The sequence below is a fragment of the Chiloscyllium plagiosum genome, unplaced genomic scaffold (assembly GCF_037043375.1).
Source record: "Chiloscyllium plagiosum isolate Xiang-an unplaced genomic scaffold, Cpla_swu_hap1 HiC_scaffold_43, whole genome shotgun sequence".
In the NCBI taxonomy this organism is placed as follows: Eukaryota; Metazoa; Chordata; class Chondrichthyes; order Orectolobiformes; family Hemiscylliidae; genus Chiloscyllium; species Chiloscyllium plagiosum.
This window is the reverse complement of record NW_028270181.1, coordinates 4,280,745-4,306,537: the sequence shown is the minus strand read 5'-3', so window position 1 is coordinate 4,306,537 and position 25,793 is coordinate 4,280,745. Positions and strand designations below refer to the sequence as shown.

General features: G+C 40.3%; 1 long non-coding RNA gene across 1 annotated transcript in view; it reads left to right on the top strand.

The window, feature by feature from the left end:
* Positions 1-25,793, top strand: part of LOC122541937 (uncharacterized) — a 106,213-nt gene that overhangs the window by 73,465 nt on the left and 6,955 nt on the right. The window contains exon 3 of the long non-coding RNA XR_006309722.2: positions 23,242-23,430. This is a non-coding gene — a long non-coding RNA (uncharacterized LOC122541937). The remainder of the gene's footprint in view (positions 1-23,241; positions 23,431-25,793) is intronic.

Below are 25,793 nucleotides of genomic sequence, written 5' to 3'. Positions count from 1 at the left end.
TATCCATAAAACCATAAGACACAGGAGCAGAAATTAGGCCATTCGGCCCATTGACTCTGCTCCACGACTCAATCATAGTTGATAAGTTTCTCAATGCCATTCTCCCACCTTCTCCCCGTAACCTTTGTAAAGGAGATCAAACAAGAACCTATCTATCTCTGTCTTAAATATACTCAATGACCTGGCCTCCACAGCCTTCTGTGACAGTGAATTCCAGTGATTCACCACTCTCTGGCTGAAGTCCTTATCGCCATTCTAAAAGATCTTCCCTTTACTCTTAAGCTGTGCCCTCAGGTCCTAGTTTCTCCTACCAATGGGACCATCTTCCCAACATCCACTTTTTCATTATTCTGAAAGTTTCAATTAGATCCCCCTCATCCTTCTAAACCCCGTCGAGTAGAGACCCAGAGTCCTCATATGTTAAGCTATTCATTCCTGGGACCATTCTCGTGAATCTCTTCTGAACAGGCTCCAGGGCCAGTACATCCTTCCTGAGATGTGGGCCCCAAAGCTGCGCATAATACTCCAAATGCGGCCTGACCAGAGCCTTCTAGAGACTCAGAAGGACATCCCTGCTTTTATATTCAAGTCCTCTCAAAATAAATGCCATAATTGTATCTGTCTTCCTAACTATTGGCTTAAACTGAAAGTTTACATTGAGAGAATCCTGGACTACGACTCCCAAGTCTCTTTGCACTTTAGACTTCTGAATTTTCTCTCCATTTCGAAAGTGGTCCATGTCTCTCTCCTTACTATCAAGTTGCATGAGCTCACACTTCCCCCGTTGTACTCCATCTGCCTTTGCCCACTCTCCTAACCTGTCCAAATTCTTTTCCAGCTTCCCCGCCTCCTCAATGCTACCTGCCCCTCTACCTATCTTTGTATCATCTGCAAACTTAGCCAGAATGCCATCAGTTCCTTCATCTAAATGATTTGTGTATAAAATGAAAAGTTGTGGTCCCAACACTGAGCCTTGTGGAACAGAGGTCAGAGTCACTGTGATTGTGAACCTCTGTACACTAAACAGCAGTTGGCTCCCTCTCAGTTTCCATTTGGTGCTGGATGGCAGTTTAAGACAGAAGGGAATCCTTTGCAGAAGAGTCTCAAAATTTGTGGAGAGGAACGCTTCTGATCCCATAAACAGAGGTTTTCCACTTGCCTTTTCTGGATGTTTGCAGCATAGAGGAAGGCCATTTGGTAACAAAGATCTGACTACACTAATCCCATTTTCCAGCTCTTAGCCCAGTGCCCTGGAGGCTTTAACTATACAAATAAATGTTATTTAAATGTTTCAAGAGTTTCTGACTCAACCACTCCCTCATGCAGTGCAGACTCCTAGCACCCTCCAGATGAAACAAATTCTTCTCAACACTCCTCTTGGAAGAATCTCTTATCTAAAATCTATGCCCCCAGTTATTGACCTCTCTATAATGGAAAAAAAGTGCCTTATCTGTGCATCTCATAATATTATTCATTCTGATCAGGTCCCTTCTCAAGCTATGCTGCTCCAAGGAAACGTATTCAATCTTGCCTCCTCTTTCCTCAGGCCCTCCAGACTAGACAGCATCCTGGTAAATCTAGTCTACATCCTCCCTACTGAAATCACATCCTTTCAATATGGGGTGATCAGAAATATACTCCAGTAATGGACTAACCAGTGTTCTATCCAGTTCCAGGCCAACCTCCCTGCTCTTGTATTCCATGCCTTGGTTAAGAAAAGCTCAACTACTTATTATTTAACTTCTGATCTGGTTTCACCTTACAGCAAAATCATAACAAATAACCCAAGATGATTAGGATAGCAACTAAGCCCTGTTAATATGATCCACAAAATTCAGTAGGTTAAGATCATACTTTGCAGAAACAGGGTAAGCAGGTAAGTACCAAGCTCACCATCCCTAGAAGATTTTCGCAGAAGATTGCACCAATAAGAACAACTGAAATTGAAAAAAATGACTGATATTTATTGAGGTCTGACAAACAGCAATAAAATAATGCCTAGATGATTTGTTTTAGTGTTTTTGGTTGAGCGATAAATATTGGCAAGGTCATCAGGGACAACAACTTCTGTTTCTCTTCAGATAGTGCTGTGGGATTTGACTACATTCTTCTGAGATGGCAGTCAGACCTTAATTTACCTTCACATCCTAAAGATGGTACTTGCCGCAGTGGAGCATTCTCTCAGTACTGCACTTAAACATCAGTTTTGGTCATCAGCTCAGGTCTCTGGAGTAGGACTTGAACCCACAGCACAGACTCAGTGATGAGAATGCCACACACTGAGTTAAAGGGCAGCTTTATGAAGTTGCTGGAGGAATAACTCAAGCAGCAAGATTCTGATAACTGTAAAGCGAATGTCATATGTTTTCCATCTTAAACATTCAATCCATGCACACAGCTGCCTTTGTAGATCACCTACATGTACTAGCTGATCATTTTGTGCATGTTTTGGAAGTATCCAATGGCCACAAATGTCATGCCAATTTTTCAAAGTTTCGTGAGTCTGATCATGATTAGACTTTACTGAGTCACAAGATTCTAGGTTCAAGGAGGAGTGGTCGAGGGTGTAGTTCAGTTTGGGGCGATGATGGGCATATGGGGCTGGTTATGGACTTATTGAGAATTAGACTCGGTTTTAATCTGCATAGCGTTTTCTGGTAGCTTATCAAATAAGTACTACAGAAGTGTTTGCAGTCTCTTAAATTCTATAGAGATGGTGGGGAATGGTAATGGTATTGTCAGTGGGACTATTAATTCAGGAGCCTAATCTGATTTTCTGGGGATGTTGGTTCCCATCCCACTACAACATTTGGAATTTATAATTAGTTAATAAACATGTAGTTCTTCCATCATTTGAGATATCTTTCAGGGTAATCTGAGATAGATTGGTCCCTTTTCAGGACCAGGGATGACTGCATTAGAGCCTTTAATGTGTTTGCAGATATTTCACAAAACTCCTATACAATGGTAATACAACTGGTGTTCACCATTAACAGAATGCTGCCATCAGGCTAAAAAAATGTTCTGCCATACACAAAATGAGAAATGTGCTATTTGAATTTCAATGACAGTGTGATGATAGAGATGTAGGCCATATGTCCCAAATACTGGTTGGTCTTATCAAACCGTATGTATCTTCAGTTGTTTTAACAAGCAAGATATTGACTGGACCCAAAAAGTCTGAGATTACAAAACTCACAACACATGGTTCAATATTAAATGTGATTCGACAATTGAAAATCATTTGCTCAATAACCGTGAGTATATGAAGAATGATGCTGACAATCAATTTACGATTGTTAGTTAGCCTCAATGTATAGTGCATTTGCATGTATTGGAAGCTACTTAAATTGATGCACAGGCCCTGTTCTTCACAGACACAAAAAAATTTATACACACTGCATCTATTTCAATTCAACAAAATTGATCAGACAGCTATTCACCAGTTAATTTTTCAGGGCAAAGCTCCGACAAATCAGAGTTAACCTGCCTGATTGAAAGTCTAAACAAAGCCTGGCAGTTATCTGCCAGTCATTATTAAGTAGTGAATTCTCCAGGGCAATGTCTCTCTCAATCAATTTCTACTTTTCAATGAACCAGTATTTTAAATATTGTTTTTTGCCTTGGAATTATTATTCTGGCAGATTACCCTGATGAGTGCAAAATGAAAAAGTTTAACAAAATATGTATTTTGTTTCAGCAGTACTCAGGTAATAAAAATATTCCTGCCAAAAATGGAAATGAAAGAATTTGGAAATTGCCAGATCAATGGCTACCCATTCGCCCAGTTAGGTTAGGTTTTATAAGTTAATAAGAAATTGGGCATACTTCAACTATCCCTCCTTGTAAGTAGGATAAAATGATGTCCAACATTTTCTTTCTTCCTACTTTGATGTTTAACATCAGCAGCTAGAATGTTAGAATCAATTTTACTTGAAAAATGCAAGGTTAAATAAGTGACCCATTCAAGTGCAGATGGGCACTGAGAAAAATGTTGTGATGTGACTGCTTTGCAATGTAATCTTTTGAAAGGATTTTAATTCATTTCGAAATGCCCACAGGAAATCTGAATCAAGAGTCTTAACACACCAAAGACTGGATTTTATGAAGCCTATCATAGTGGCCACCATATGGGCACACTAAATTATGGGAGAGGCCCTGCATCAATCTCCTGGCAGCAGGAAAACATTCCCCTGACGAGATCAGAAAGCCGAAAGAACATATTCTTGATTCATGGTCAGCAGGAGTCAATTAGGTTCACGAATGAGCCAATTGACCCCCATTATCCTTGAGCTTAATGGAATTTAGTAGTGGCTCAGGGATTAAATGAAGGCAGCACCGATCTTCTCCACCCTTGGCACAACTTTGTTAGGTTTGTTAGTGGCACCCTGCTGTTCCTATTCTAACCAGTACACTGTGCTTGAGCAAGGTACTTAGTATTGGGCAGGGAGTGGTGGCTGAAAGCTATTCCCATACCCTTGCCAGCAACGGCCCTCTCTCACCCCAAGTTCAATCTGTCTTGGGGTCCATCTGTGATCCTGGGCCATATGTGGGTACAGTGCCACAAGTAGCTACTGCCTCCTGTGGCGCTGGCTGCATTGACAAGGTCTTTGTTTGGCCAGCTGTTCTTGATGGGCAGGATGTCCACTGACAGGGATATCAGATTTAAGGTAGGTGCAACAGTGGCCAAGGACACTTAATTCTGTTGAAACTCTTCAGTAAAACTGACAAAGGTTTTCTGCTGGTTTTCAAATTGACAAGAGAGATCCCCTTCAGCCTGACAATCTCTTTGCCTATTTGGGAATATCTCTCTGACCAGTTTCACAACCTGGAGATCTGTGCCTTTACTGTAACAGTTCAAACATAATGTCAATATCATGAGTTTAAACGCACTGTTTAAGTGTGCAGAAGTATTAATAAGCAAACAAAAACCTAACATAAATATTCTTCAGCTTCCAACTGTCCTCACAAGTAATTACAGGAGATATTTGTACCACTGCCTGATCCTGTTGTTCTAGGTTATATTAAAAGTGCCATTGAAAAATAAACTAATGCTTCTTTATTGCTATTTGAACAAATTTCTGCTGATTTATTTTGATGTTATTTTCTAATTTATGCAGATACTTTTATCAAGTGGCAATTCATACTTCTTATTGCTAGGATCAGGATATTATGTCATGTTGAGATTTATTGTGTTCACCTGCATTAATGACCATAAATATCTGGTTCACAACATCAAAGGATGATGTTGATGTGTTAAGTCTAACTTGATACCTAGTATCTATAACTGTTCATCCACCCTTATTTTGACTTGGCACAATGTTGAAAATATTGCTTCAAAATGTCTTCGTATTTTCTTTGTTTAAGTAGGATCCCAAGATGACCAACAACAGATGACTCATCAGTTCTCTGACTTTGCGATAAATGTAGGAGTAGGTCATTTACCAAACCTTTAGATGAGAGAGGTGTTTATTAATTTTCTGAGTTTCAGATGTAGAATAATATTTGTGTGCTGGCTTGAAAATGGAAGAATGCCAAAGAGAAGTGCTTGACTTGAAACATCAGAGCATTACTTAGGAGTATTCAACATTGTTGTCTTGTTATGGGTTTTAAGATGAATGTGATTATATCTTTGCGTCCTGGAGCAGATGCTTTTTACATAACTGACACTGATGTCCTCTTCCTGCCAAATGATCTTAGCCAGAAGTATCTATTAAATATCAGAACTAAATATACCAGATATTAATAATACCAACTTATTGTTAGCCTGAATTCTTACTTTGATTATAAATTTAAGACAGCCTTCCCTTGGGATTATGATTTTTTTTAACATTAGTATCATATCTTACTAACAATATTTATGCCGGAAGATTTTATTTTCGCTGCTATAGACTGAGTCCATTGTAGGCTAATGATAGCCAGCTCCCATTCTCAATGTCTAGTAGAAATATTTGACTTATCACCTTTAATTTCCCCCTGTGGCAACTTGAACAAAAGCCAACCACTGATATCAGCACCTATTCATATTTAATGCAACATGTTTGTTTCAGAAGGAAGGGAGGCAGAAGACAGGAAATTATAGGCCAGTTAACCTGATTTCCGTCATCAGTGAGATTTTAGAGTTCATATTAAGGATGAGATTGTGGAACACTTGGAAGTGGATGGTAAAATAGAGCTGAGTCAGTATAGCTTCGACAATAGGAGGTTGTGACTGACAAATCTGTTAGAATTCTTGAGGCGATAATGAACAAGTTCGACAAAAGTGAGCCAGTGGACTTGATCTATTTGGATTTTCAGAAGACCTTTAACAAGATGCTGCACAAGAGGTTGCTATATAAGATAACAGCCCATGGTGTGAGGGGAAAGGGGACTGGAATGGAGAGTAGTTGGCTGACTGGTAGAAGGCAGAGAGTGCAGATAATGGGGTCTTTTTCAGGATGGCAGCTTCTGACTAGTGGAGTTCTGCTGGGACCTGTGTTGGGACAATAATTATTCACATTATATATTAACTATCTGGACAAAGAATCTGAGGGCATTGCCGCTAAGTTTTCAGAGGAGAGAAGAATAGATTGAGGGACATGTTGCAAAAGGACTTGGCCAGACTAGAAGAGTGGGCAAAGAATTGGAAGATGGAATATAATATGGGAAAGTGAGAGATTATGTACTTTGGTGGGAAGAATAGAGGCATAGATAATTTTCTAAATGGGGAAAGGCTTTGGAAATCTGAAACACAAAAGGACTGAGGAGTCCTGATTCAGGATTCTGTTTAGGTTAACATACTGATTCAGTTGGCAGTTAGAAATGCAAATGCAATGTTAGCATTCAGTTTGAGAAGGCTAGAGTACAAGAGTAGGGATATATTACTGAGGCTGTATAAGGCTCTGGTCAGATCGCATTTGGAATATTGTGAGCAGTTGGACTCAGACAACAGCACATCATTCCTTAGATACAGAGGGGGTCCAGAGGAGGTTCACAAGAATGATCCCAGGAGTAAATGAGGAGCAGCTGAGGACTCCGAGTCTGAAATGAATTGCTTTTAGAAGGATGAGGGGATTCTGATCGAAACTTACAAATACTGAGGAGTGTGAATTCAGTGGACGTGGAGAAGATTTTTCCACAAGAGGAGAAACTAGGACCCGAGGGCATAGCCTCAGAGTGAAGGGCTGGCACTCCAGATATGAGATGGGGAGGAGCTTCTTCAGAGAGAGGGTTGTGAATCTGTGGAACTCATTGCTGCAGAAAGCTGTTAAGGTTAAGCTATTGAGTGCGTTTAAGACAGATTTAGATACATTCTTTGTGAGGGGATCAAGGGTCATGGGGAAAACTGGGGATTAACTAACTAATAAATTAATTAACTAGTAGAGATGGCTGGGCAGGTGATGTGCTGTAGCTGTATAATGTGGAAGCTGGCAGATCCCATTGCGAGCTGCAGTGACCACATCTGCAGCAAGTGTAGATTGCTGGAGGAACTTCAGCTCAAATGATGAGCTGGAGTCCGAGGGATCCAGGAAGAAGAAAGTTACCTGAATGCTTTGTTTCATGAGGCAGTTAACACATCGTAGATTAAGTACCTCAAATTCGGGCACTGGTCATGGACAGCAGGTTGTGACTACAAGTGAGGCAAGTAGAGAGTTCCTTCATTCAGGAACAAAGGAGCCTCAGCTTTTGAACTTGTTCAACAGGTACGAGGTATTTGTTCCCTGTGTAGATGAGGCACAGGACTGTAGGGAGGATGAGCCAGCTGACCACTGCTGCCATTCAAGAAGGGGGAGCAAAAAAGATAAGTGGTAGTTGTAGGAGATTCTATAATTAGGGGAATCAATAGCATCCTTTGTAAACAGGATAAAGGATCCTGCATGGTATGTTGCCTGTTTGGTGCCAGGGTGAGGGACATCTCTGACTGGCTTGAAAGGATATCGGTGAGGGGGGGGGGGAAGGATCCAGTTGTTGTGGTCTGTGGAGCAAACAACACAGGCAAGATGAGGAAATAGGATCTGTTTGGGGATTATCAGGAACTAGGAACTAAATTAAAGATCAGGTCCTCCAGTGTTATAATCTCTAGATTACTACCCAAGCTATGTGCAAATTGGCATTGAGACATGAGAATAAGGGAAGTAAACATGTGGCTAAAGGAATGGTAAGCGAAAGAGGGGTTCCATTTCATGGGGCACTGGCATCAGTATTAGACCAGGAGGGATCTATACCATTTGATCAAACTCCACCTGAACCATGCTGGGACCAATATTCTAGTGAAAATGTTAAATAGGATAGTCAAACTAGAAAGTGGGAAGGGAAATAAAACAGCAGGTTAGCATGTGGAGGAGAAGGGGTTGGGGTGGGGCTGGAGGGGGGAGGTGGATTCAATTGCATGGAAAAATATGAAAAGAAAGGAGAACCCAGGAGATGTAATTAAAGTCCCAGAACACAAAACAGGACAGAATGTTTGGAAAGGGTTAGGAATCTAACTTCAAGCACATTGTCATCCTTTTATCCAATGAGAAGGGGGACAGTAAATACAGGTCTGAATATATTTGAATGTACACAATATACGAAATAAGGTAAATGAGCTTGTGGCACAGATTGAAGTTGGCAGGTATGATGTGGTCAAAAAGTGTGGTGTTGGAAAAGCAGACAGTCAGGCGCATCTGAGGAGTAGGAGAGTTGATGTTTCGAGCAGGAACTCTTCATCAGGAATGAATTAATTCAGGAAAAGCTTCATTCCTGATGAAGAGCTCATGCTCAAAACAGCGACTCTCCTGCTCCTCGGATGCTGCCTGACCGGCTGTCCTTTTCGAGCACCTCACTTTTCGACTCTGATCTCCAGCATTTGCAGTCCTCACTTTTTTGCAGATATGATGTGGTGTGGTATTACAGAGACCTAGCTGCAAAGGGATCAGAACTGGGAACTGAATATCTAAGATAAATATCCTATCAAAAAAACAGGCAGGTGCATAGAAGGAGTGTGGTTGTTTTAAAAGTTAGAAATCAAATAAAATTGATAACAGGAAATGACGTAGGGTCAGATTATTCAGAATCTGTGTGGGTAACCGCGAAGGTAAAAACACCATAATGGGACTTACGTACAGGAATCCAAATAGTAGTCAGGATGTGGGGCATAAGATACACTAGGAGATAGAAAAGGCATTGTAGCGGATAGCTGGAACTGACAACCGGAAGCGGCAGAGACAAACTACTATAAATGCCGGAGGAAACATCACAGAAGCGCTTCACAGGAGGCTCCCAAGCACTGAGGATGTCACCTAGACAGGGGACGAAATGTCTGCAACACAAATTTCCAGTTTGGCGAACAGAACCACAACGACGAGCACCCGAGCTATAAATCTCACAAACTTTGAATAGAAAAGGCATGTAAGAAAGGCAAGGTTACAATGCTCATGAGGGATTTCAATATGCGGGTGGGCTGGGAAAGGTTGGTGGTGGATCGCAGGAAAACAAATTTGTGGAATGTCTACGAGATGGCATTTTGGAGCAACCTGTGGTGAAGCCTGCTGGGGAACAGGCAATTCTAGATTTAGTGATGTGTAGAACCATAGAGTCATAGAGATGTACAGCACGGAAACAGACCCTTTGGTCCAACTCGTCCATGCCGACCAGATGTCCCACCTGCCAGCACCTGGACCATATCCATCCAAACCCTTCCTATTCATGTACCCATCTAGATGCCTTTGAAATGTTGCAATTGTACTAGCCTTCACCACTTCCTCAGGCAGCTCATTCCATACACTTACCACCCTCTGAGTGAAAAAGTTGCCTCTTAGGTCTCTTTGATGTCTTTCTCCTCTCACCCTAAACCTATGCCTTCTAGTTCTGGACTCCCACACCCCAGGAAAAATACTTTGTCTATTTATCCTATCCATGCCCCTCATGATTTTATAAACTTCTAATAAGGTCACCCCGCAGCTTCTGATGCTCCAGGGAAAACAGCCCTAGCCTATTCAATCTCTCCCGATAGCTCAAATCCTCCAACCCTGGCAACATTCTTGTAAATGTTTTCTGAACCCTTTCAAGTTTCACAACATCTTTCCGATAGGAAGGTGACCAGAATTGCATGCAATATTCCAGCAGTGGCCTAACCAATGCTCTGTACAGCCGCAACATGACCTCCCAAATCTTGTACTCAATACTCTGACCAACAAAGGAAAGCATACCAAACAAAGGAAGTCAGGGACAAAATAAAAGCAAAAGAGAAATCCTATAATGCAATGAAAGGCAGTGGAAAGCCAGGGCCTTGGGAAGCTTACAAAGACCAATGGAGGACAACTGAAAAAGAAATAAGGAGGGAGAAGATTAAGTGTAAGGGTAAGCTAGCAAGTAACATAAAAGAAGATTGCAAGAGTTTCTTTAGATATGTAAAGAGTAAAAGAGAGGCAAGTCTGGACATTGTGCACTGAAAAATTATGCTGAAGAAGTAGTAATTGGGAACAAAGAAATGGTGGAGCACTTTGCGTCAGTCTTCACTGTTGAAGACCTGAGTAACATCCCAAAAGTTCAAGAGTCGGGGGGGGGGGGGGGCGTGCGGTGAGCAGAGGTGAGTATAGTGGTCATCACTAAGGAGAAGATGCTAGAAAAGCTGAAAGGTTTGCAGGTGGATGAAAGGTTTGAAGGTGGATAAATAACCTGAACCAGATGGACTATACCCCAGAGGTCTAAAGGAGGTAGCTTGAAGAGATAATGGAGGCATTAGTGGTGATCTTTCAGGAATCGCTGGGGTCAAGGAGAGTCCCAGAAGACTGGAAAACTATTAATATAACCCCTCTTTTTAAGAAGCAAGTGAGGCAAAAGATGGGAAATTACAGGCTGATTAGCCTGACCTTGGTGGTTGGTAAGATTTTGGAGTCCATTGTGAACGATGAGATTTCTAAATACTTAGAAGTATATGGTAAAATAGGGCAACGTCAGCATGGTTTCATCAAGGGGAGATCATACCTCACAAGTCTGTTTGAATTCTTTGAGGATGTAATGAGCAGGTTAGACAAAGGACAACCAATGGATGTTATTTATTGGGACTTCCAGCTGGCCTATGACAAGGTGCTGCACAGGAGGCTGCTGAGTAAGATAAGTGTTGGAGATAAGATGTTGTTGGAGGCAAGGTACTAGCATGGATAGAAGATTGGCTGTCTGGCAGAAATCAGAGAGTGAGGATAAAAGGGTCTTTCTTAGGATGGCAGCCAGTGACTAGTGGATTTCAGCAAGGGTTGGTGTTGGGATCACAACTTTTCACTTTTTGCATTAATGATCTAGATGAAGGAACTAAGGGCATTCTAGCTAAGTTTGTAGATGATACAAAGATAGATGAGGGGCAGATAGTTCTGAGGATGCGAGGAGGTTGCAGAAGGATTTAGACAGATTAGGAGTGTTGGCAAAAAAGTGGCAGATGGAATACAACATGGGAAGCTGTGATGTAAAAAAGGTAAAAACAATGACTGCAGATGCTGGAAACCAGATTCTGGATTAGTGGTGCTGGAAGAGCACAGCAGTTCAGGCAGCATCCAAAGAGCAGTGAAATCGACGTTTCGGGCAAAAGCCCTTCATCAGGAATAAAGGCAGTGAGCCTGAAGCATGGAGAGATAAGCTAGAGGAGGGCTGTGAGGTCATGCATTTTCCTCGGGAGCATAGAGGCAGAGACTATTTTCTAAATGGGGAGAAAATTCAGAAATCTGAAGTGCGAAGAGACTTGGGAATCCTTGTCCAGGATTCTCTTAAGGTTAACTTGCAGGTTGAGTCGGTAGTTATGAAGCAAATGCAATGTTGGCATTTATTTCGAGAGGACTAGAATTCAAAAGCAGGGATGTCCTTCTGAGGTTTTATAAGGCTCTTGTCAGACCACATTTAGAATATTGTGAGCAACTTTGGGCCCCATGTCTCAGGAAGGATGTACTAGTCCTGAAGCGGGTCCAGAGGAGATTTAGGAGAATGATCCCAGGCTTAACATATGTGGAATGTTTGAGGACTCAGTCTATACTCGGTGGAATTTAGAAGGATGAAGGGGGATCTAACTGAAATTTACAGAATACTGAAAGACCTGGATAGAGTGGATGTTAGGAAGATGTATCCATTGGAGGAGAGACCTGAACCCGAGGGCACAGCCTTAGAGTAAAAGGAAGAATCTTTAGAATGGAGATTTGGAGAAACCTATTTAGCCAGAGAATGGTGAGTCTGTGGAATTCATTGCCACAGAAGGCTGTGCAGGCCAGATCATTGAGTATATTTAAGACTGAGAAGGATAGGTTCTTGATTGTTAAGGGATCAAAGGTTACAGGGAGAAGGTGGGAAAATGGTGTTGAGAAACTCAGCCATGATTGAATGGCAGAATAGGCTTGATGGGTCAAATTGCCTAATTTCTGCTCCTATGTCTTATGGTCTTATGGAGAAGGCAGGGAAATGATGTTGAGAAGTAGATCAGTCATGATCAAATGGCAGAGCAGACTTGATGGGGAGAATGGTCTAATTCTGCTTCTACATCTTATGGTATTAAATGAAGTATCAACATTTCTAATTTTTTGCACATAACCTTATTTAGCAATAGGTGCCAGATTTCATGTTGCCATAGTGTCTCTTGTGTATGGTACACACTACTACTGCTATGCCGTAGTTGGATAAAGTGGCTAAGGTGTAGGTTTGGATTGGGACTCTGATGAGTTGGATGCTTTATCCTGGATTTCATTAAGCTTCTTCAATGATATTGGAGCTGTGCAAACCCAGGCAAGTATTCCATCACATTCTTGACTTGATTGTGAACAGACTTATGTGAGAGGTGATGGTGGATCTGGAGCTTAGTTACTTGCTGCAAAATTCCCAGCCTTTGATCTACTCTTGTAGCTACAGTGTTTCGGTTAGGTTTCTGAGCATTTGTAACCCTCAAGCTATTGACTATATAGAATTTTATAGTAGTAATACAGATGAAAGTTAAGAGGAGATGAATAGATTCTCTCTTGTTCAAAATGGCCATTGCCTGGCACCTGTGTGATGCAAATGTTATTTTCCATTTATCAGCCAAATATGACCGTTGTCCAGGTTTTGCTGCATTTGAACATGACCTGCGTCAATTTCTGAATGCCATGAATTATATTGAGCACAATGCAAATGTGAATTAGCATCTACACATTTATCCTTTTATTGGAGTGAATGTCATTGATGAAAGAGTTGAGGATAGTTGAGCTCTGAGGAATTCCTGCAATTATATCCTAGGACTCAGATGACTGGCCTACAACAACTACAACCATTTGAAATAAAGTCAGAAAAATGCTGTAGAAACTTGGCAGGTCGTAGGATCTGTGGAGAGAGAAACAGAGTTACTATTCCAAGTCCAAAGACCACTCTTCAGAACTGAAATCATAACTATTTTCCTTTGTATTTGTAAGAATCCAACCAGTATAGATTTAACCTTGATTCCTACTAACTTCAATTTTGCTAGGGCTCATTGGTGGTATAGCTGTAATGTTCCTAAATTAATAATCCAGAGCCAAGGTTAATATACTAGGGACTCTGGTTCAAATATTACTTTGTTAGCTAGTGGAATTTAAATTCACTTAACTAATGCATCTGTAAATAAAAGCTAGTCTTAGTAATAGGAAGAGAGGGAAGAAGTTGGTGCAGTGATAATGTTACTGGACTAGTAATCCAAAACCCTAAGCTCTTGGGGTTGAATCCCACCAAGACAGGTGGTGAATCTTGAATTCAATAAAAATCTGCATTAAAACAAAAACTAGTCTAATGGTGATTGTGTTACCACTGTTAATTGATATAAAAAGGCATCTAGTTCAGAAATATCCTTTAGGGAACAAAATCTGCCATCCTAACATTGTCTAGCCTATGAGTGACTACTGACACACTGCAATGTGGTTGACCCTTACCTGCTGTCTAGACAATGAAGGATGGCATTGAATGTTGGCTGAACTTGCAATACCTATAGCCCACGAACAAACAAAAAATGGCGACCATAAAACTACTGCATTACCATAAAAACCCATCTGCTTCTGTAATATCCTTAGAGAAGGAAACCTGTTGTACTTAGACATATGACTCCAGATGCAGACAATACGGGTAACTTTTAAGTGTGTCCTGAAATGGCCCAACTCAGTTGTACCACATGACTACAGAGAAAGTTGCAAAGCTTACTACTGTAGAGCCTTTTTACTGTTCACCTTTCTTCACTATGTAATTCATTCTCTGAGCTAATAGGAAAATAATGTGTTTTTGTTTGCATAAGCAGGGATATAAATAAAATGACTATATATCTTTCTTATCCTGAATAATAACATTTTGAAATAATCTCAAAATTAAGTGAAGGGGAAGTCAGAAACAAGTGGCCCGAATTTCCTTTGGGAAATCATTGGACTATTGCTATCACACCAGTAGGAGTCTAGTAGAACTGACTGGAAAATGGCAAGCAAACCATCTTCCTACTGGTGGAGTTCCTACTGGTTTCAGTTCACCTAAGACCGGAGCCCCTTATTATACCTCAAAGAAGCCGATGAAAGATGGAATTAAAGGCAACCTTCATACACTTTTGCAAATATTTATTTAGAGATTGGACATTGCAAATGCACATCTCTTTACCCCACAGTTTTTTTCCCCACTATTTATTAAAACACAAGTGAATCTCCAGATAGTAGCCATCACATTCATATAATTAAACACAGTGAGTGTACAGTTAATACTCCTACATGTTTTTTCAGAAAAAATAAAACTGGATCAACTCCTTTTCACAAATGTCCAGAGTTCAGAGATAGAGTATGAATAAATTCCTACAAGTAGGCAAACTTCAGATTTTCCAGCCACATGCAACTGACAGGTGCTAGACATGCATTTGTAGAGGAACAGATGTCCACCTATCAACTCCATCTTTTCTTATTTGACTATTTTCACAAACTGCAGCTGATTAGGGACTGGAGGGCAGCAGTGACTGAAATACTTTGCTGTTAGACCAGGATTGTGAGCCCAAAGTTTTTAGGTCATTGTTTTTCAGTGGAGAGCAATTAAAATGCAGAATCCTTTGCTGCAAAGCATTGTTGATGATGACCTATTTTTAAAAAAAGGATTTCAGAACTTCTCATTATATTCAACAATTCATGCTTGCTATTAACTGTCTGGAACTGATCCTCTCTATGATTGACAATGGTCAGTGGCTTAGAAATAATCTAAAATATCTGATTTTTAAAAATAAATTCAGCATCATGAATTATGGCTAATGTATAACAGTACAATATTGCCTGGGACTTTGAAAGCAGACATTTCAGTTGTTTCTCCTGCTTTATGTACTTGGTAAATATTAGTAGTTTGCCATTTGACCAGAACAGGGTGGAATCTTAATTCTTAGACTGTCTTAGACACTCCATTGCAGCAGGTGTGCAGATGAAGGAATGCAGTTTGGTAAATCTAAAATTCCCTTTGACATGAAACAGAAATTCCTTTTTCTAAGGGAGTGCAATTAGGAGAATCAGTACCACATGCACCATAAGGATTGTATGAAAAGGGCATTTGCTTACAAGCTCTCTGGAAAAAGTGTATCAAACAATTATAATCAAATGCTCTTCATAACAAAAATCCAGATGATGTATTTTTCTCACTCATAATTTATCTCTGTAAAGTAGTTCTAATAGATTTTTTTAGCTATTTCATACAGAAAAGTAAGGAGATTTGAGCAGAAAAAATATATTATCATTAGAAAGTGGTAAGTGATCATAGAACATAATTTATACAGTTTAAGAAATTATTTCATTTGTTGAGCTTATGAGTTGGTATAGGTAGCAGCCTTTATTTTTATTTTAAATTTTCTATTTCACAAAAAGATTCACCACTATTTGTTGTGCTCTTGATAAATTTTAAGCAAAATCTGATGTCCATTTTGAAATATTCCATACTGTCTCTCTTTTTTTTTCCATTGAGTTGTCCATGAAAAACTATATAAGCTATGAAAACAAAAGTGGAATTTGATCAATTCCTAACATCAGATACAAGCTTTTGTTTTTGTTTCAAAATCAGCTAGCATTGGACAAATAAGCTGTGAGTTTATTAGAACAAAAAGAAATTCCTGCTTTCACATTGTGCCTTTTTATATTGTTGAAATACCTCAAGAACTTCACAACCAATTATTTTATAGATTGGATTGTTTATTGTTAGGCCAGCAAATCTACACATGAATAGAATTGTCCCTATTATTAGGAACATAAGAAATTATAGAAACATAGAAGTTGCTAAATGATTAAAGGTCCACATCACCTCTAGACATAGAAAAATACAACGCAGTGCAGGCCCTTTGGCCCTCGATGTTGCGCCGATCCAAGCCCACCTAACCGACACTAGCCCACTATCCTCCATATGCCTATCCAATGCCCGTTTAAATGCCCATAAAGAGGGAGAGTCCACCACTGCTACTGGCAGGGCATTCCATGAACTCACGACTCCCTGAGTAAAGAATCTACCCCTAACATCTGTCCTACCTACCACCCCTTAATTTAAAGCTATGCCCCCTCGTAATAGCTGACTCCATACGTGGAAAAAGGTTCTCACGGTCAACCCTATCTCCAATGAAAACAGCCCCAAGTGCCTCAGCCTTTCCTCATACGATCTTCCTACCATACCAGGCAACATCCTGGTAAACCTCCTCTGCACCCGTTCCAGTGCCTCCACATCCTTCCTATAGTATGGCAACCAAAACTGCACACAATACTCCAGATGCGGCCGCACCAGAGTCTTATACAACTGCAACATGACCTCAGGGCTCCGGAACTCAATTCCTCTACCAATAAAAGCCAGTACGCCATATGCCTTCTTCACCGCACTATTTACCTTACTTTCAGAGATCTGTGTACATGGACACCAAGATCCCTCTGCTCATCCACACTACCAAGCATCCGACCATTAGCCCAGTACCCCGTCTTTTTGTTACTCTTACCAAAGTGAATCACCTCACACTTACCTACATTGAACTCCATTTGCCATCTTTCTGCCCGGCTCTGCAACATATCTATATCCTGCTGTAACCTGACACATCCTTCCTCACTGTCAACAACTCCACCGACTTTCGTATCATCCGCAAACGTGCTCACCCAACCTTCTAGCTCTTCCTCCAGGTCATTTATAAAAATGACAAACAGCAATGGTCCCAAAACAGATCCTTGCGGAACACCGCTAGTAACTGCACTCCAAGATGAACCTTTACCATCAGCTACTACCCTCTGTCTTCTTCCAGCCAGCCAATTCCTAATCCAAACCTCCAACTCACCCTCAATGCCATACCTCTGTATTTTTTGCGGTAGCCTACCATGGGGAACCTTATCAAACGCCTTACTAAAATCCATATACCGCTTTACCCTCGTCCACCTCCTTAGTCACCTTCTCAAAGAATTCAATAAGGTTTGTGAGGCACAACCTGCCCTTCACAAAACCATGCTGACTATCCTTGATCACATTATTCCTATCCAGATGTTCATAAATCCTATCCCTTACAATTCTCTCTAAGACTTTGCCCACAACAGAAGTGAGACTCACCGGCCTATAGTTACTAGGGTTATCCCTACTCCCCTTCTTGAACAAGGGAACCACATTTGCTATCCTCCAGTCTACTGGCACTACTCCTGTAGACAACGAGGACATAAAAATCAAGGCCAATGGCTCTGCAATCTCCTCCCTTGCTTCCCAGAGAATCCTAGGATAAATGCCATCAGGCCCAGGGGACTTATCTATTTTCACCCTTTCCAGAATTTCCAACACCTCTTCCCTACATACCTCAAAGCCGTCCATTCTAATTAATTGTGACTCAGTATTCACATCGGCAACAATGTCCTGTTCCTGAGTGAATACTGATGAAAAGTATTCATTCAGTGTCTCCCCAATCTCTTCAGCCTCCACACGCAACTTCCCACTACTATCCTTGACTGGACCTATTCCTACCCAGGTCATTCTTTTATTCCTGACAAAGCTATAGAAAGCCTTAGGGTTTTCCCTAATCCTACCAACTAAGGACTTTTCATGTCCCCTCCTTGCTGCTCTTAGCTCTCTCTTCAGATCCTTCCTGGATACCTTATAACTCTCAATCATCCCAATTGAACCTTCACGCCTCATCTTTACATAGGCCGCCCTCTTCCATCTAACAAGGGATTCCAATTCCTTATTAAACCACTGCTCCCTCCCACGATCCTTTCCTCCCTGCCTGACAGGTACATACTTATCAAGGACACTCAATAGTTGCTCCTTGAACAAGCTCCACATATCAATTGTGCCCATGCCTTGAAGCCTACTTTTCCAAGCCACGCATCCTAGGTCGTGCCTCACCACATCATAATTTCCCTGCCCCCAGCTATAACTCTTGCCCTGCAGTGCACACTTAACCCTCTCCATCGCTAGAGTAAAAGTCACCAAATTGTAGTCACTGTCCCCAAAGTGCTCACCTACTTCCAATTCTAACACCTCGCCTGGTTCATTACCCAGAACCAAATCCAGTATGGCCTCACCTCTTGTTAGCCTGTCTACATTGTAGATTACAACGATAACAGAATTGTTGATTAGTTAACAATAATTTGCAATCAGTAAGGTGGACAGCAGATCCAGAAATGATACAATAGTTAGGAAGAAACTTTGTCACCTCTCTGAATATACTTTGGGGCAGGATCAAGTTTTTGGCGAATTTGCTTTCGAACAGCAGTCCCAATTATCATGTACTATGTACTGGATTAATCATACTGGACTTGAAACATTAACTCAATTTCTCTCTCAATTGATGCTGCTGGGTCCTGCTGAGTTTCACCAGCACTTTGTCATTTCAGATTTTCTGCATTTGCATTGTTTACTTTTATTTGAGTTCTACCATTGTTAATTTGATGATATTGGAAATCAATCTTTGTACTACTCTTTCTATAAGATGAACTTCTATTTTAAGATATTGTTTATGATCAAGTGAGGACAGGTTAAACTGTTCCCCTCTTTTTGAACTCCTCTTTCACTGCAATAGGTTTTTTGAAAAGGGTATACTTGCTAATTTAATGAGTGTTTAATTGTTTATGCACTGTGATCATAAAAGTCACAATTGTATTGGTTTTCTTGAATTTAAAATAAAGAAAGAAGATAGTTTGACTAACAAAGGAAATTATTCCATTTGAGCAAAGACGGGTAAGATGAACTTTCACAACGCCCAATCACAGCTCTACCAGAGACAGAAAGACCAGCGCGTCAACAGAGACCTTCACTGATAATATTGGGGTAAAAACAATGACTGCAGATGCTGGAAACCAGATTCTGGATCAATGGTGCTGGAAGAGCACAACAGTTCAGGCAGCATCCGAGGAGCTTCAGCAAAATCAATATTACCTAGTCATGGGGACGAAATGTCTGAAAACAAGCCTTCCAGATCAGTGAGCTAACTTACATCCATACTAAAAGTATCTTATCTGTTATGTACATGTTTCATCATTGATTAATGGCACATTTTACTCTATCTCTAATTTGCTGTATACTAAGTGTCATAGAGATGTACAGCACAGAAACAGACCCTTCAGTCCAACTCATCCATGAGGACCAGATATCCCAATCTAGTCCCACCTGTCAGCACCCTTCCTATTCATATATACATCCAGGTGCCTTTTAAATGTTGCAATTGTACTAGCCTCCACCGCATCCTCTGGCAGCTCATTCTATACATGTACCACCCTCTGCATGAAAAAATTGCCGCTTAGGTCTCTTTTATATCTTTTATATTTAAGTTTAATCAAGAGACATACTTCAATAAAACATATAGTCAAGAAAGAACCCACTGTACTCCCTACTGCAGACTTACACAAGACCACACTTAAAACTATTCACTTATCTGTTTCTGTGCTGTGACCCCTCCCAAACAGGTTCCTCCAAGATCAGTTGTAAATTTCACTGTTTGTTAATTTTCCTAGATGCATTCCGATGTTCAGCAGTACATGATTGAAATGGAAATGATGATTTCTGATGCTAGATGCCTAATGCCGAGATATACATTTTAAAAATCAGAATGTAAGTGAAAGATAATGACATTTTTTATACATAGTGACTGTGACCAGATAGTTTTGGAGTGATCTGTGTGTTGCCAGCCATATTACAGTTGTAAGTACCAGTTTTATGTGCATGATTCATTCAGTGAATCAAACCTCACTCATTTATTCAATGAATCAAACTTCACTCATTCATTCAATGAATCAAGCAAATATTGAAGCAATCAGATTAATAGGGATTAACAGTAGATTTGCTCCAGTCTCTCAGGTGGGGAACCGCAAGTATTACAGTTGGGCTAGAAGTTTGTAAAGGAAGTAAAACATGTAAAAAATTTAAACAAAAAGAAAATTACAACTAACTAAATGTAAATACATTTCAAGGCTTCCAACACGTTCTCCATTAAAAAAAAACAACACTTAAGTACCAAAACACTTTAGTACATGTTCTTGATATTCAGGTGAACTATTTAACTTTATATTGAACATAAATCCAATCTTCTGATTTACAACAAAGGTTAGTGCTCACATATGCAACTGATAAGAATATTTAACGGCTTACATCTTCTTCCCACTGTAATTTAGCAAAGACTGAGTCCATTGCAACAGCAGCCAGCTGTTGGTCAACATCTGGGTTCTGAATTTTGTCTGTCCAAGATGCTGTTACAGTGCCTGATAATTTCACTAATGGAGGATAAGCATAGAGATTTCATGAATGCATTAAATTGTATATCTTGTAGCAGATTTAACATTGCAGTGATTGTTGGTGTAGTGTACTAATGTTTTAAAGGCACTTTGAACACCATAGATTCCAGGAGCTTTTAATTCAGGACGCTTAGGACCACAAGGGCCGCTGCAGAGATTATTATCTTGTACTTTCCCTATTTGATCCAGTTAGACAATTTTCTACATTTATTGGAAGTACCCTTGTGGAACTATTAGCAATTACAGAACAAATGCTGAGAACATTTGCACAAGACTGGAAGAAGTGACAGAGAGGAGTGACAGTTACTTCACATTTAGTTTACACAGTAAGACATCCTTCATGTCAGAGAAATGGCCCAGGTACTGAATGGCAATTCCCTTTCACAAGGACTTCACAGTAATGTTGAAAAATGTTCAAAGACTTGACCAGAGCAGACAAAGTACAGTCCAGAAAGCATTGTCTCTTTTCCTCTTTTTCCATCTGCATACACTTAACCCTCTTAAAGAAACATTTGTACGATTATCTTTCAAAATCATTTTTTTTGTGTTTTGTTTTATTCCAAGTAGAGGAGAGCTTCCCCCGATTTCCGTTCCAGTTTTGCTAGGGCACCTTAATGCCACACTCTGTCGAGTGCAGCTTTGTGGTTAAGGGCAGTCACTCCCACCTCACCTCTGGAATTCAGCTCCTCTTTCCATGTTTTGACTAAATCTGTAGTGAGGTCAGGTCCTTGCAGAACCCAAACTGAGCATCATTATTCACGTTATTGTTCAATCTTTGCTGCTTGGAAACATTGTTGAGAACACATTCCATCACTTTGCTGATGATCAAGAGGAAAGGGATGGGGTAAGTAATTGGCTGGATTGTATTTAGCCTGTTTTTGTGTTGAAACAGGTAGGAGCTAAGTGTAATATGTTGATTAGATATCAACATTTAGTTGACAACATTGTTTTCCAAGTGTATCTTCTTTCTTTCCTGCCAGCGTGAGCCTCATTCATATTCTCATCCATAAAAAGGTGTACGTCAGGACTCTGAGACATCAATGTGGATATGAAAGATTTTAACAACCTTACTGAAGATTGCTCCAACTATTCTTGGTCCCTTTCTCTTGTTTCTCCTTATGTTTTATTTGTTATGTAGGTGGTCAGGAGCTATTGTAGCACAGACATTTTGGTGATGTCACCACCAGTAGCACAATAATCTTTTATGAAAAAAACCCGCCAATAACTGTGGATGCTTGAAATCAGAAACAAAAGCACAAGTTGCTGAAAAAAAGTCAGGAGGTCTGGCAGCATCTGTGGAGAGAAAGCAGAGTTAACATTTTGGGTTCAATGACGTTTCTTCAGAATGGGATTTTACCATGGAAATCCAAATCTCTTTGTGCCTATGATATTTGTAAGAGACAGACAAGCTGCACCAGAGATGCTCTTTGCCAGCATAACAGTATCCTCACATTTCCATTTGCAGAATGAGATACAGGCTATCGTATATTTTGGAAGAACAACTTGTGGTTCACAATGGACATTAGAACTCAGATGCAGCTTCAGCAATCTATAGCCAATCCTATTCACAGCAGAGCATATTCTGCAGCCATGAAACCCATTACTTAACTTTTTCCCTTCGGACCATTCCAAACTATTACTATCAATATCACTCACATTAATCAATGTTCAGGACATAGAAGGAAAAGCAATGTCTTTTCCATTTGACAATCAGCAGCAGAATAAGATGACAATGTAGTTTTATTAATTGGAGGTCCATTAATGTTACATCCATGTCTCTCTATTGCTAACTGTTACCTACTTTAGCCAGAACAAATTCCACTCTCAATATTTAGCATACTAGCAATTAGCAGCACCACCTAATGTTTATCTTCCAGACAGCTTTCTTGAACTATCCATTTTACAGTGGTTTTATACTGGACTCATGATGTGGAGGTGCCGGTGTTGGACTGGGGTGGACAAGGTCAAAAGTCACATGGCACCAGGTTAAAGTCCAACAAGTTTATTTGAAATCCCAGGTTATAGTCCTCCCAGGTTATAGTCCCTTAGTCAGGTGAAGGGGTGGCACTTCGAAAGCTTGTGATTTCAAATAAATTTGATGGACTATAACCTGGTGTTGGGTGACTTTTAACCCTATACCTGACTCCTAAAAGGAAGTTTCAGAATAACTTTTGGGTGATCAAGATTAATTTTGCAAACGATGACTCATGCCATCTCTATAGTATCTTTGAAACCAGATTAATACAAGTGAAATAAGGGGCAACTTCTACCTGAATAATCACTTGATATGTGAAACATGGATAAATCTCGAAATACCCCGCAATACAACCAGACTCTGGTTTTATGATGCATGGTATCATGCTGCATGGTGTAATTCTGTCTGATTAAAATGCTGTAATGGTGTTTATAACAACTGAATGAAATCTGTAATCACCCCCTAGATACTCAGGAATCCTGCCATTCTGTGAAATTACACAAAAAGAGGTTCACTAAGAAGAGAATATTTCTGATCTCCAGCATCCACTGTATTTCGTTTATTTTCATGTCTTTCTTACTTCAGCGGACTCCATAAAGATTCTTTAGCAGCGTGATGAGACCAAGACTATTACACAAAACTCACTGCTTATAGCACTGTGGGTGCACCTACACCAAATGATCTGCTATGCTTCAAGATGGAACTCACCGCCACCTTTTTAAGCAACCAGGGACTCTACAATTACAAGGCTCTACACTTCAGAGCAGTGAGCAGGTCGGTATACTACTGTGTGTAAGAGGGGGCTAACAAACTAAAAAGGCCATGTGCAAGAAAGTAATATGAATCAGGAGTAGGCCATTCAGCCTCTTGAGCCTACCCCACCATTCAATAAAATCATGGCTGAACTAATTGTTCAAATACACGTTCCCACCTTCCAGTTAACCTTTCAATCCCTTGCTTTACAAGAATAAAAGCATTCAATACCTACTTTAATCTGCAAAATAAATTGTCCATTGCAGTGGTCTAACTGTATAAGCACATTGAACAACACAGGGAAACTATTGATGTTTCTATCAATGATCAGTACAGACGGCACGGTGGCACAGTGGTTAGCACTGCTGCCTCACAGCGCCAGAGACCCGGGTTCAATTCCCGCCTCAGGCGACTGACTGACTGTGTGGAGTTTGCACGTTCTCCCCGTGTCTGCGTGGGTTTCCTCCGGGTGCTCCGGTTTCCTCCCACAGTCCAAACATGTGCAGGTCAGGTGAATTGGCCATGTTAAATTGCCCGTAGTGTTAGATAAGGGGAAAATGTAGGGGTATGGGTGGGTTGCGCTTCGGCGGGTCGGTGTGGACTTGTTGGGCCGAAGGGCCTGTTTCCACACTGTAATGTAATCTAATCTATTTACAGAAAGCAGAAACTGGCAGCTTAAAAGAATTAATTAAGAAGGAGGAAGAAGGATATTATTAAACTGGAGAGGGTTCAGAAAAGATTTATCAGGATGTTGCTGGGAATAGTGATCTCATAGAAGTTTATAAAATCATGTGGTGAATAGCAAAGGTCATTGCCGTAGGGTGGGGGAGTTCAAAACTAGGGGGCATATTTTTAAGGTGAGAGAATAAAGATTTATAAAGGAGATGAGGGTCCACTTTTTTATTTAGAAGGTGGGTACTGTGTGGAATGAACTACTAGAGAAAGCAGTGGATGTAAGTACAGTTATGATGTATAAAAGACATTTGGATTAGTACATGAATAGGAAAAATTGGAAAGATATTGGCCAAAGACAAGCGGGACTAGTTTGTTTGGGTACATGGTCAGTGTGGACTAGTCTGTTTCCATGCTGTATGACTCTATGAATAGGCTACTTATAAAATCTGATATTGACTGTAGGAGCTGTGTGACGTGCGGCCACATATAGAATTATTTTCAATGCACTTTACTAACTTTCCGATTTACATTTTTGCGTGCTCTCCATTAATATATGTGCACCCAGTCTTCCAACATGTCACATAAATATATTATTTTTGTAGATTAATGAAACCTGTTTGAAAACCTTTGCAAACACACTTCTTCACAAAACCTTAGTAAAATCTCACGTTTAGTCTCAAATAACTCATGTGAATGAATTCCTGATGTTTGCTTCCATGATGCTTGTCCAGACACTGTCTTATTGGTAAAAGTATGCGAGGTGGTATTGAGTGGATAAGAACTTTCTATAATGCTAGTAAATCACTCCTTAAATAAAGAGAGCAAACCTGGACACTGAACTCCAGGTATGATCTCACCATTGCCTGGTACAGTTGTAACAAGAATCCACTGCTTTAATACCTCAGCCCTTGCAATAAAGACCAACATTCTATTTATCTTCTAATTATTTGCTGATAATGCATGCTAAGTTTTTGTGATTTATGCATGAGGACACCCAGATCCCTCTGTATCACAGCATTCTGCAGTTTATCATTTGAATAATATTCTACTTTTCCAATCTTCCCAACAAATAGTATTGTTTTGCCGCAAGTGTGGAGTCTAACTCTATGTAGTTCCCAGGTACTGCCTCTTAAGTATATGGTACTTTCTTTAAGCAGCCTTTATTTACATAGCTACATGTATTTGCAAATATACATATTCTGTCAAGAACTTGACTGAGCTTCTGCTCCCTTTCACTTCTCTTTACATAACTATGTGAAACTGATGTTACTATTAGATCATTATATAACATGAACATTATGCATTCTTTTGATTTTCATTATTCTGCGTTTCCCCGGAGTCTTAACCATCCTTATGAACACCTTCCCATTCCCCTCACCAGTTGTCATTTGAAGTCTCAGACTTCACAGTGTTGGTCATTGTGGTGCATTGACCAATCCTTCATCTGGTTCTGGTCTCACCCTGAGGTCTTGGATACTCTGTGCTCTTCTGTTTGTTGGTCTGAGTGTTCCTTTGTTGGTTGTTCGGAGAGTTTTTTTGGTCCTCATCTGAGAAATAAGTTCATATTTCTGTTGGTTTCTTGTCCGATGACAATGATGTTGTGACAATGTTACCACATTATCTCTTGATTGTTTCAATCCAACAAGAAGGTCTTAGTCGCTTTCTTTTGTATCATCATTCTTGCTCTCTGTTGATCACTTCTCATACTC